Source organism: Cyanistes caeruleus, chromosome 8, assembly GCF_971803275.1.
Source record: "Cyanistes caeruleus chromosome 8, bCyaCae1.hap1.1, whole genome shotgun sequence".
In the NCBI taxonomy this organism is placed as follows: Eukaryota; Metazoa; Chordata; class Aves; order Passeriformes; family Paridae; genus Cyanistes; species Cyanistes caeruleus.
The window spans coordinates 37,802,134-37,813,208 of NC_141708.1; the positions used below are offsets into that span (position 1 = coordinate 37,802,134).

The 11,075-nt window shown below is 41.6% G+C and overlaps 1 long non-coding RNA gene across 1 annotated transcript; it reads right to left on the minus strand.

Moving 5' to 3' along the window:
* Positions 1-291: 291 nt before the first annotated feature.
* On the minus strand, positions 292-8,225 carry LOC147652026 (uncharacterized). The gene is made up of 5 exons (XR_015289921.1): positions 6,387-8,225; positions 5,307-5,604; positions 4,344-4,483; positions 4,011-4,206; positions 292-3,925 (listed from the first exon to the last, which is right to left on the minus strand). It is a non-coding gene; the product is annotated as an uncharacterized LOC147652026 (long non-coding RNA).
* Between the last annotated feature and the right edge of the window lie 2,850 nt (positions 8,226-11,075).

Consider the following 11,075-nt stretch of genomic DNA (forward strand, 5'->3'; position numbering starts at 1 on the left):
AGCAGCTCTTGGTACTTATCACATCCCTCTTGAACATGCCAGCTACTCCAGTCCACTCCAGCCATTCTTTAACCACGCTCCCTGAGTGTCTTCCATAATTACATCTCAGTTATTAAACGCTGACCACCCTTGACACAGACACTGGAAACACAATTTATGGTATTTTCCCATTAGAGACTGATGGTTAGTTTGGCTAATCTATGTTTGCATCGGTATTGAACAAGCAGTAGTCTCATTGAAGTTGCACTTGATTTATATGTGCACTACAGAGATAGGAGCCCAAACAAAAAATCTAAGCAGGCCATTTATTTTTCTTAATCAGGAGAAACACAGATGAGATTTTTCGGTGGATACAACAATTTAAACAATGAATTAATTTTTGAAACCAGTTTTTCCTCCCTGAAGAATCTTTATCATTACCATTGACAACTGACTATGTCCCTGAGGGACCTTTATTCAAGAATCTTCTTAAACTAACTGATTGTCATTGTCCCTAAGGCCTGCAGGCTGGCAGGTGTATTTGTGTCACTTGAGTATTTGCAGCAGGAGGAGATGGATTTTCAATGCTATGAGATTGACCTTTGAAGACTGGATATGAGGTATTGATGGGTTACAAAGCTGGACTGACCAAAATATTTGAGAAAATCCTGACTAACTCAAGTGTTATTGTCTTGCCAATGCAGTGGGGTGTTCAGACAAGCTTGATTTGAATCATCAGCTCATCCCACCTCAGGTAAGTTTGGACTGGCAGATGTTGTTAGGGAGCAGCTGTTCCCATGCATTTCTGTTACAGAAAAATTAGCTGGAAAATCTGTGTCTGTTTAGCACAGAGACAAAAATATTTATACAGGCTATGGGGCCTTCTGTCCCTTACTGGGTTTAGGAGCCTAAAAATGAAGTGCAAGTTGTCCTCTCTTTATCTACCAATATGCATCATCTACATCTAGACATGTAAGTGTTGGTGGGGCTGGGGAGCTTTTTTTTTATGTGTTTGCAATGAAATCAGACTGAATTTTAGCCTTAGTAAGACATTACATGACTGATTAAAGCCAGCAAGGTGGTGTAATTATTATCACAATTTCTGGCCACTCCCCATTAAAGAAAGAGCAGGCAATGATACAGCAGTGAAACTTACCACAGAAATAAGGAAGGAAGAATGGCATGCTGTAAATATTCAGCTAAAAGAAGAGGCAAATACAGGGAAAACAAAGGTACAAAAGCTAATGAATGATGTGAAAACAGAATGAGTCATTACAAGATACCATTCTTGCAGCAAGAGATGGCTGGAAGCCAATTCATGTGAAAGTGGTATAAGAGAACAACATTTTATACAGCAAAATTAGCCTGAAGATCTCACAGTTGAAAGACATTCCTGAAAAGAAGTTGGCCAGTTCTTTTGCTCAGGTTATGTTTCCACAGGAATGGAGTCACATAAGGTCATAATAAAACTGCAAGCATGAGGACACACTTCTGCAGATCCCAGGATGAAATAACCCACGTGCCACCAAGCAGCAGGTGGAGAATGGACAAATTCCCCAGAGCAGGGCTTTCTGCATCACTCTTAAAGATGTCTGAGCCAGCAAACTGCTTGAGACAGGGTGCTGGGCAAGTGTTAGTCTGATGGAATCACAATTCCCAAACTTTTGATAATTTGAGAAATGAGAAGTACCTGAACTGTGGTATAAAAGCAGGCATATTCACTGGGAAACTTCCCCCCTACACCATGTTATTATACTTCATGGGTAAAGCACACCATTTATTTTTGAAATAAAGCAGAACATTTACACTGTGCCAATGAAATATCCCCTACTGCAGTGCTAAATGATGAGCTCAGCACCAGCCCAAAATTAAGTAGGGTGTGTGATGGGGTCTAGAAATTGGGTAATTGAGAAGAACCACTCAAAATCAGAAAAACAAGCTGAAAAGTAAATTTTAAAAACCCAAAATACAGTAAGGATTCAAAATTTATAGAAACATATTATCATCAAAAATGCTCTGCTGCACTGGTAAGCTCTTTGTTAATTGACTGCTTTGTTAAGGTTTATTAAAGGCTGGTGTTGTAGCCAATAAATCTGGTTGGACAGCTAAAATTCTGTTTTGTTTCAAGAGTCAAAAATTTCAGATTTCAGACCAGAACAGATTCTTTTCTGCCTGTGATGTCTAGAATTGTGTTTATTGCTTTCAGTCACCAGCTATTTTTGGGTTTATTATTTCAGTTATTTTAATCACTAAGAACTGTAGTCATGCTCTACACACTGGAAATACCTGTACAACATTCTTGTGACCTGCTGGGACCACAGAGATCACAGCTACATTTTCTCTGAAGCATTTAACTCATGTTACAGTACTTTAACATTGCTTTATTTCCTGTCCTCATCCCAGCTTGGCAGCTCTGTCTCTAGAACATCATATGCTTTGTGGGACTCACTATGTTTCACTCTATGTGGTAGTGTGAATTCTTTCCTACTCAGAAATGGGATATTTTATTAGGAGGAGCAAGCCCTGTCAACTTTTAGCAACATACTCATAAATTTCAGTGGAATATGGCATATAAACATTGTAAGGAAGCTTATGACATGTAATTTTTCCATAACTACAGGTAAGCATTAAATAATTACTAATAATCCCCCACAGAAAATTAAGGTAGTATTATGCTTTACAAAGTATAGTGTGTATATATACTTATCAAAATCTAGTTCATTGACCATGGTAAATCAATAGAATCATTTATTATCCACTAAAAGCATATATAGAAAAATCTGAATGAAAAGTAATATATAAGAAGGAGTAAAATAATCAGCAGTGCTCTGAAGTCCACAGAGACAGAAAAGAAACAGACTTGGGCAGGATATATGTTCCAATTGTCTGGTCCTTTTTATCCCATTTTAAAACTGTCCATCCCAGTTTGGCCCAGTGAACACTAAAATCTCACTCTCATTCTCAGAGAAGTTAATGTTAATCAAGTATCAGTGGAAGTTTCTGGCACACCTGAGATGCTGCCTGGCATAGCAACACTCATTTCAGTATGAGGCCTTTTGGAATATCTTGTTAAAATAAATATTGGACAGGAGTCACTACTTCCCAGGACACTAGGCCACCCTCCACTGCTCTGATTAACTCTCCCCATTTGACCAAATAAAGATTTTAATACCCATTTATGTTCTTCTCAGACTGAAAGCTAATACACCCCAAGGGTATTTTTTACTGAGGTGTCTCTGTGCAGGGCAAAATAAAATTTTGCTCGTCTAATGAAGAATGGCAGCTGAGTGATGAGATGAAAATACATCAAGTGCAATTCCCTGGACTGAGTGAGCATCTAGAGCCAAACAATTTATCAATCACCTCTGAACCCCAATAGGTAAAGCAATGTTGAAAATTAGCAAGAGTTTACCTGCTGCACCCAATCTGTAAGAAATTCAACTACTTAATAATTATTTCTCTTTTTGCATCATCCCAACAGGAATCTCTTCCACTAGAGCTGTTTATTTTCTTCCTTGTAGCTGATTCTCTAATTTGTGCTCACTTTTCCGACTGCTAGGGGAGCAAGCTCTGCCCTTGTCAGCAGGGGGAGAGGTAATTTTAGCCCTCATAATCCCAAACACTCCTTGGCCTTCTCCAGGCTACCATCAGACTGTGAGAAGCTGGAATTAACACTCACACCTCCCAAGCTCCACAGCAGCCCATCCAAAAATGACACTGGCTCAGCTGCTGGGGGTCAGCACAGCTCAGGGCATGGCCAGGGTTGATCCAGACACACAAGCAACCCCTGAGGAAGGTATTTGCCTGCTCATGCTGAGCATTTCAGCCATCAAATTGTTCCACGTGTGTCTTCGTGCCCTGGGTCAGCTGCAGATTACACTCACCGCAGAAGGGATGAAGAAGCAGTCCCTGATTTTAAGGGCTGTTCAGACAGAAACAGAAAATCCTGTTAAAAAAAAAATAAATCCCGATTTTGGAGAATGCTGTCACCATCACAACATCAGCACTTAACGGCTCTGACTTCATCTTACACTGCTTAGGCTTATTCCAGACAGGATTCCAACAGCTCTTCTGTTTTCATTAATCCAGTGCAAACTGCAGTCTCCTTTTTCTTCCAGTTACAAAGTCTCCCAGTTATTTTGGGGTTTGGCAGTACATCTTTAGTGTGGAAGCTTCCATTAAGGGGAAAACTGGGGGATATTTTCCTTTTTCCCTAAATAAATGAAGCTATAACATGTTCTGAATGAAGTCTGTATTTCCTAATTAGCCAGTAAAATAATCAACCCAATACGGAGCAATGGCATTAAAGAAGTTAATTCAGAACACCTTTGTGGACACTCAGACACACTGCCAGCTGTACTTACCTAGGCAGGGAAAGGTAGTGTGGGAACCTCTATGGCCTAGAAATACTAAATGCCAATAGTTTAATTTACAAGAGCGCTGGGGTCCATGCTGAGCTGTGCAGTCGCATCTCTGCTCTGCAGCTGGATACCTGGAGAGACAACTATAGACAACAGCACAGTTTTCTTAAACAACACAGATACCACCCTCAGTCCAGAAGTGTAACAGCCATATCTTCCTGCTAAAGCATTGAAATAGCAAATGCCTACTTAAAGAATCAAGCTAAGGTCTCTACATTGTTCAGGCATCAACTTAATGGGTTACATCAAGGTGTTCAAGTTTTAGATCAATTCTTACAGATCTCATTTCACACTGGCTAATGAACAATCATAGAATCACAGAATGGTTTGTGTTGTAAAGGACCTTAATGCTCATCCTGTTCATGGCAGGGGAACCCTCCCTTATCCCAAGTTGCTTCAAGCCCTGTCCAACCTGGCCTTGGACACTTCCAGGGGTGGGGCAGCCTCAGCTTCTCTGGGCAGCCTGTGCCAGGGTCTCCCTACCCTCCTTCACACAGGGAATAAATTATTCCTAATTTGCAATCTAAACCTACTCTCAGTTTGAATCCACTCCCCCCTGTGCTGTCACTCCATGTCCTGTCTGAGATCCTTCTCCCTCTTTCTTGTTGGCTCTCTCCACAGAATCACTGAGGCTGGAAAATCCCTCCCAGCCCATGAAGTCCAAGCTGTGCCTGATCCCCACCTTGTCCCCAGCCCAGAGCACTGAGTGCCACGTCCAGCCCTTCCCTGGACACCTCCAGGCATGGGGACTCCAAAGCTCCCTGGGCAGCCCCTGCCAAGGCCTGAGCTCCCTTGCCATGGAGAAATTCCTCCTGCTGTCCAAGCTGAGCCTCCCCTGCCACAGCTTGAGGCCGTTTCCCCTTGTCCTGTCCCTGTTCCCTGTGAGAGGAGGCCAACCCCCAGTACCTTTCTCGATCCCTTCAGGCACTGGAAGGCCACAGTGAGGTCACCCCAAATCTTCTCTTCGCCAGGCTGAATAATCCAAATTTTCCCAGCATTTCCTCCCAGCAGAGCTGCTCCATCCCTCTGATCATCTGGACTTTCCCCCACAGGTCCATATATGTCTTTCCTGTGCTGGGGACTTCAGTGCTAAAGAAGCAATATCAGTTTTAAATTGAAACCTTCCACTGTTGGTTTATTTTTAACACATCACACTTACAGGGAAGACCTATAAGCAGCAGAAAATGGACTGAAGAAGTGAAGTCTGTAAGAGAAAAAGAGAGAATAACAAAAAAAAGACTAAGCCTGTGAACATGAAACCCAGGAATTACTAAGAGCCATCCTTTATTCACATAGGATGCTAGGGGTTTTTAAGACTGAAGGTCCAAGGCAGTAACTTAGCACATTTTAAAGCTGTCTATACCAATGGGTATTGCAGTTAATTACTGTCATTTCAAAATACAATGTATGCACCTACCTATATGATTACTCATAAAATGTTGTATTCTAACCTAAAACAAATTTATCAAATTTTATTAGGCCATAAATATAAGTATATTTATGTTTATAAATTATTTAGCTCATTTTTTCAGGAAAAGGTATTCAGGATATGCAATATAATGTGATACGATTCAAAAGCAGCAAGGCTACAGGAACCTGTGTTTCTGACAAAATAAAAAAAAACTGTATAGACAGGGAAATAAAAGTCTTGTATTTACTATTAATATTCTTCCCTCTACATTGACTATCAATCATCAAGGTATTAACATCACTCAAGAAATGGCATGCTGTGGGAAAATTATGATAATTCAATCTGTAATCTATATTTCTATGAATACATGAAAAAAAATGGCACCAATTAAGGTGGGCTCCCTCCCCCCTGCCTAGAAATTTTTATGGGTTATTTTCAGGAGGGAAATCTATACTGCCTTTAAAGTATAATAAAGTATGCAACTAAATTGAATCTTCCATTGATGTGGAGCCCTCCCCCCCCACATTCCTGAGTTTTCCAAATGCACTTTACAAATGGATGTGCTAAGTACTTGCCTTACAGGAATCACTTCCAGCTCCTCAGGGGGGAGAGACAGTGAAAGTTTACTACAGACAACAGCAAAATGCAGGAGTTAGTGAGGAGTGAGAGAAAGAAGGATCCTTTGGAATTGCCAAGTGAGTTTGAAGTGACTATCAAAAGCCGAACCTGATCCACATCAGGGAGTTAATATTCTTCAGTTACTTAGCTTGGGTAAAAGCAACACAGAAAACCCAAATATATCCTTTTCTTGTATTTTATAAGATAATGCAAAAGTGAGAAACAGGGAGCATGTGAAGCAACATCTGGAAAACAAGAGAGAAATGGCCTTCAAGATGGTACCCCAAGTTTCATTGGAATTCTAAATCATCCTTCACTCAGAGGATGCTGGGACAAAGTGCTAAACAGAACCCCTCTTCTTCCTTTGGTAAGGATTTCTAGGGCAATAAGGCTTCATGGTTGGGCACAGGGAGACTACTCTCACTGAATAGCGTTTGGTGAGATAACCTGGACTGAAGTAGAGCTTTGGGTTTGCCAACAGAGCTCTCTTACTTTTTCCATTCCTGTTTTCCAGAACAAATGGCAACAAATCAGGCATTTAGTATTCCATACAATTAAAAGGTAAGATATGAATCATGTGAATGAAGACATTACCAAATTTAAAATACAATCAACATTTTTGATGATGGAGCGCTAAGAAGTGCCTCCACCTTGGCTTCAGCTGCAGGGCAGGTGCCTTCAGAGAAAGGGAAATATACTCATGAACCCTACAGTGCTTAAGAAATTAATCTCTATTTTTGATGAACATTTAGAAACAGGTATTTAACCAAGTAACAAACCTCAGCTTCTGAATCCCCTTGAGTTTAAATAATACTTGGAGTAGAATGCTCCTTTCAGACTCATTTCCCCTGTCACGTTTACTTCCCAAGAAGAATCCCCAGTGACTCTCTGAAGCCCCAAGGTCTCCCTCCAAGGCAGAACCTTCAGTACGTGGTGGTCCTGGGGACCATTTCTGTCTGAGAGCTTTCAAGCACACTCCTGGCAATACATGGGTTTTACCTGCACACTCTGTGAGGAGGAAAAACACCCCCTTCCCAGCAGTTTATGGACAAGCAGGTCACATTATCTCCTGGGTCACACCTTAAGGGACACCTGTGACTGGGAATTCTGCTTGTGTTTACTGCAGAATTATTTCCCTCCAAAAAAAAGGGAGAATCCCAGAATAGTTTGTGTAGGAAGGGACCTTAAAGCTTATCCTGTTCCACCCCTTCCACGGGCAGGGACACCTTCCACCACCAGGCCCTGTCCAGCCTGGCCTTGGACACTTCCAGGGATCCAGGGGCAGCCCCAGCTGCTCTGGGCACCCTGTGCCAGGGCCTGCCCACCCTCCCAGGGAACAATTCCTGCCCAATATCCCATCTATCCCTGCCCTCTGGCACTGGGAGCCATTCCCTGTGTCCTGTCCCTCCATCCCTTGTCCCCAGTCCCTCTCCAGCTCTCCTGGAGCCCCTTTAGGCCCTGGAAGGGGCTCTGAGCTCTCCCTGGAGCTTCTCCTCTCCAGGTGAGCACCCCCAGCTCTCCCAGCCTGGCTCCAGAGCAGAGGGGCTCCAAGCCTGGAGCATCTCCATGGCCTCCTCTGGACTGGATCCAAGAAGTTAACTTCTTCCATGTGTTGAGGCCTCACACTGGTCACAGTCCTCCCTCCAGGTGGAGACATCTGGTGAGTTCTGACACAGCTAGAGCCTTATGGTTCCTATTTTCCTTTGGAGGCTGCACCACACCTCTATACTTTACATCACCAGAGAGACTGAGGAGTAGTGGCTGAGCTGACAACTCTCTCCACACAGAACAGCACTGGAAGTTCCTTCAAGGCCTCCAGGGTGTTAGCAAGAGCTCCCTTTACAGCAGGCAGTGCCCTGGGGGATTCTTTAAAGAAAATATCTACACTTTTAAATTGGAAGTGTCTAAAGACTTTAATTGCTTCTCCAGATTCAGTGTCCTCCCTGGCCTTTTTGTTCTCTCTTCCTACTCTGAGTGATGCTCTTGTGTGTGCACGTGGAGAGGGGGGTAACAGGGGAAGGGTTTTCTGGGACAGCCTACTGGACATTCAGCTGCTCCTCCAACTTCTCCTGTCTCAGCTGTGTGGAGACTCGGACTGGGTACTAGGTACCAAAATCTAATTAATTCCATCAGAAAGAACATGTCTGGACAGGAAAATACCAAGGATTTTAAGGTGTGTTTATCTGCTGTACACTTGAAATAAAGACAGATTTGTCAGATAATGTAGTATTTTAAAATAATTTTTTTAAAAATCAATCTCACAAAAATATTTTTTCTTCAAATGTAGCATGAGCTGTATTTCTTCTGTCCACACAATTGCTTGGGAATCTTTATTTTGATTTAAATATATAAATTTAAGCAGTACTTTAGATTTTTTCCACCTCCAGAAGTTGTTCATATGTTCTTTCACGGTTTTTAAAAGGCTCGTTTTAAAAATGAACAAATCAAACTTCAATTTTTTTCACCCAGTGGGTTTGGCTAACGTAAACCAGCTGATATTGCTGTAATACGTTGAGCTTATTCTGCAATTTGATATGAAATATGAAAAAAGACATAAAACTCGAATATGCCATTAACCTAATTCAAGCTTTGCTAATATTCACTACATATTTTACTGGTATTTGCCTGAAAAATGATCTTTGTTCTCCTTATTGCAATAGATCTTATTGAAACATCTATCATCTATCATATTTTTTCAGTAACAGGGAAATAACAGCAAATAATACAATAAAAAGTCTGTCAGATATATACTGCATTTTAAACATTTCTGCATTTCCTTCATTTTCTTCCTAACAACTCCATTTTAACTTTGGTCAAATGCAATAAAAAAATAAAACTGGAGAGGCACAGCTACCTTAGGTGCAGACCTGGGCTGTCACATGTCTGATCTGCTCACTCAGACTGGATATACCAAATGCACACCTGGAAAAGGAGCCCACATCTGCTCATTCTGCAATTTAACTTCTTAAGTTTTGGCTGCAGAGCAGAAGTTCCCTCCACATCTACAAAATTGTTGCCCTTATCCAGTAGTGCCATAACTCCAGCTCAGCTGGTGGAAGTGGCTCAGCCAAGAACCCTTGCAATGCCCAGCCTAGGCATTGCTACAGCTAAATCCTGGGAGGAGCAAGGCTTGGCTGCATATAAAATACAGGAAATGTGCCTAAAAACAACACTCGTGTTCAATGGTAACTCTCAGGCACTGACCCCACCCCTGTTAAACTCCAGAAATGAAGAAGGATGCTCTGCCTGGAGTGGGGGCAGAACAACTCCAGCAATGCCCCATTTTCAGAGCTGTCAGTGGCAGATGGAGAAGGGGACATCATCCTGGGTTTGGGATGAATAAAGCTTAAAGCAGCCTGACTCATCAATCCCAAAGTATTCATCCTGATGATGAGCTGAAGATATGGTAGAGCTGATAAAAGAACAAATCAGTGATCCCACTGATAACTTACCTAAATCTGCTCACTGGCACAGCTGGCCTTGGGACACTCGACTGACAGAAGGTTTCTTTAGACTGCAGAAACCCAGACCCACTTTTTAATGGGAGGATCTTCTAATAAACCCCTTCCTTGGGATGTGTAGAATTCCTCCCTGGCATGAGGATGTCCCTCAAGGTTACTCTGCTGGCTGAGCCAAAGAGATGTGCCCACATCTTGGTCTGGGTGAGTGACATCAATCTCTTCCTAATAATTGTTTTTGTTGGCTTTAATATCATTGTGTCAATATCGTCTGAACAACAGTGCACTATGCGGATAGTTATAGCTCCTGTACTGCGCAGTAAATTATTCCAATTAACATCTTTTAATCTAATCATTATCATAATACTTCTATTTTTTTCCTTTAAAAAGCAAAATTTTTCAATTTGCTGTAATAGAAACAGTGTAGTACCAACCTAATGACTGCAATTCTAAATGACTACACACATGTACCATTATCATGAACAAGCAAATATTGATTCTCAGAGAATTGAAACAGTTCAATAAAGTATTCTTCAGCATCAGTAATAAGGCATTTCCAATAAAAAAATAATTATTTTAAGGATAATTTACTAAATACTTACTTACATACATACTATTTGAAACTCATTTGGCAATTTGCTTCCCAAGCAGCAAAATCAGACAAAGTTAATTTTTATTACAGAAATGTCAACCAGTATCAGAAAACTTAGATCAGATGGGTTTTTGGCAGTCAAAACCCTCCTCTGAGAAATTATAAAGAACAAACATATTTTGGCAGATGGGACTACAACATCTCCCACGGGCAGAATTTGGGTACTTTTTGTGAGGTTAAACATTCAGTGTTTCAAAGAAGAGTAAATTATTTTCCTGTGTGTTCCTTTTGCCTGCCACCCACCCACATCCCTCACTATAAACAGCAGAAACATGCAGGGGTGGTGGTGCAGAGATAGCCACATGCAATTTCTACGCACATTTCCAGCAAAAGAATCCAGGAAATCTTCCAGAAAACCTTTCATGAAAGACTCTGGTGGACAGAGAGATAACAGGACAGTCTGGCACAGATGGGGTCCTGAGGCAGAGAGCTGGGTATGGGGACCCTGGAAAGAGGGGATGTTGTACAAGCTGAGAGAGACCAGCAAATGCACCAGAGTCCAGTTTATTGTCCAGAAAGAAATCCTAGAGAAGTTT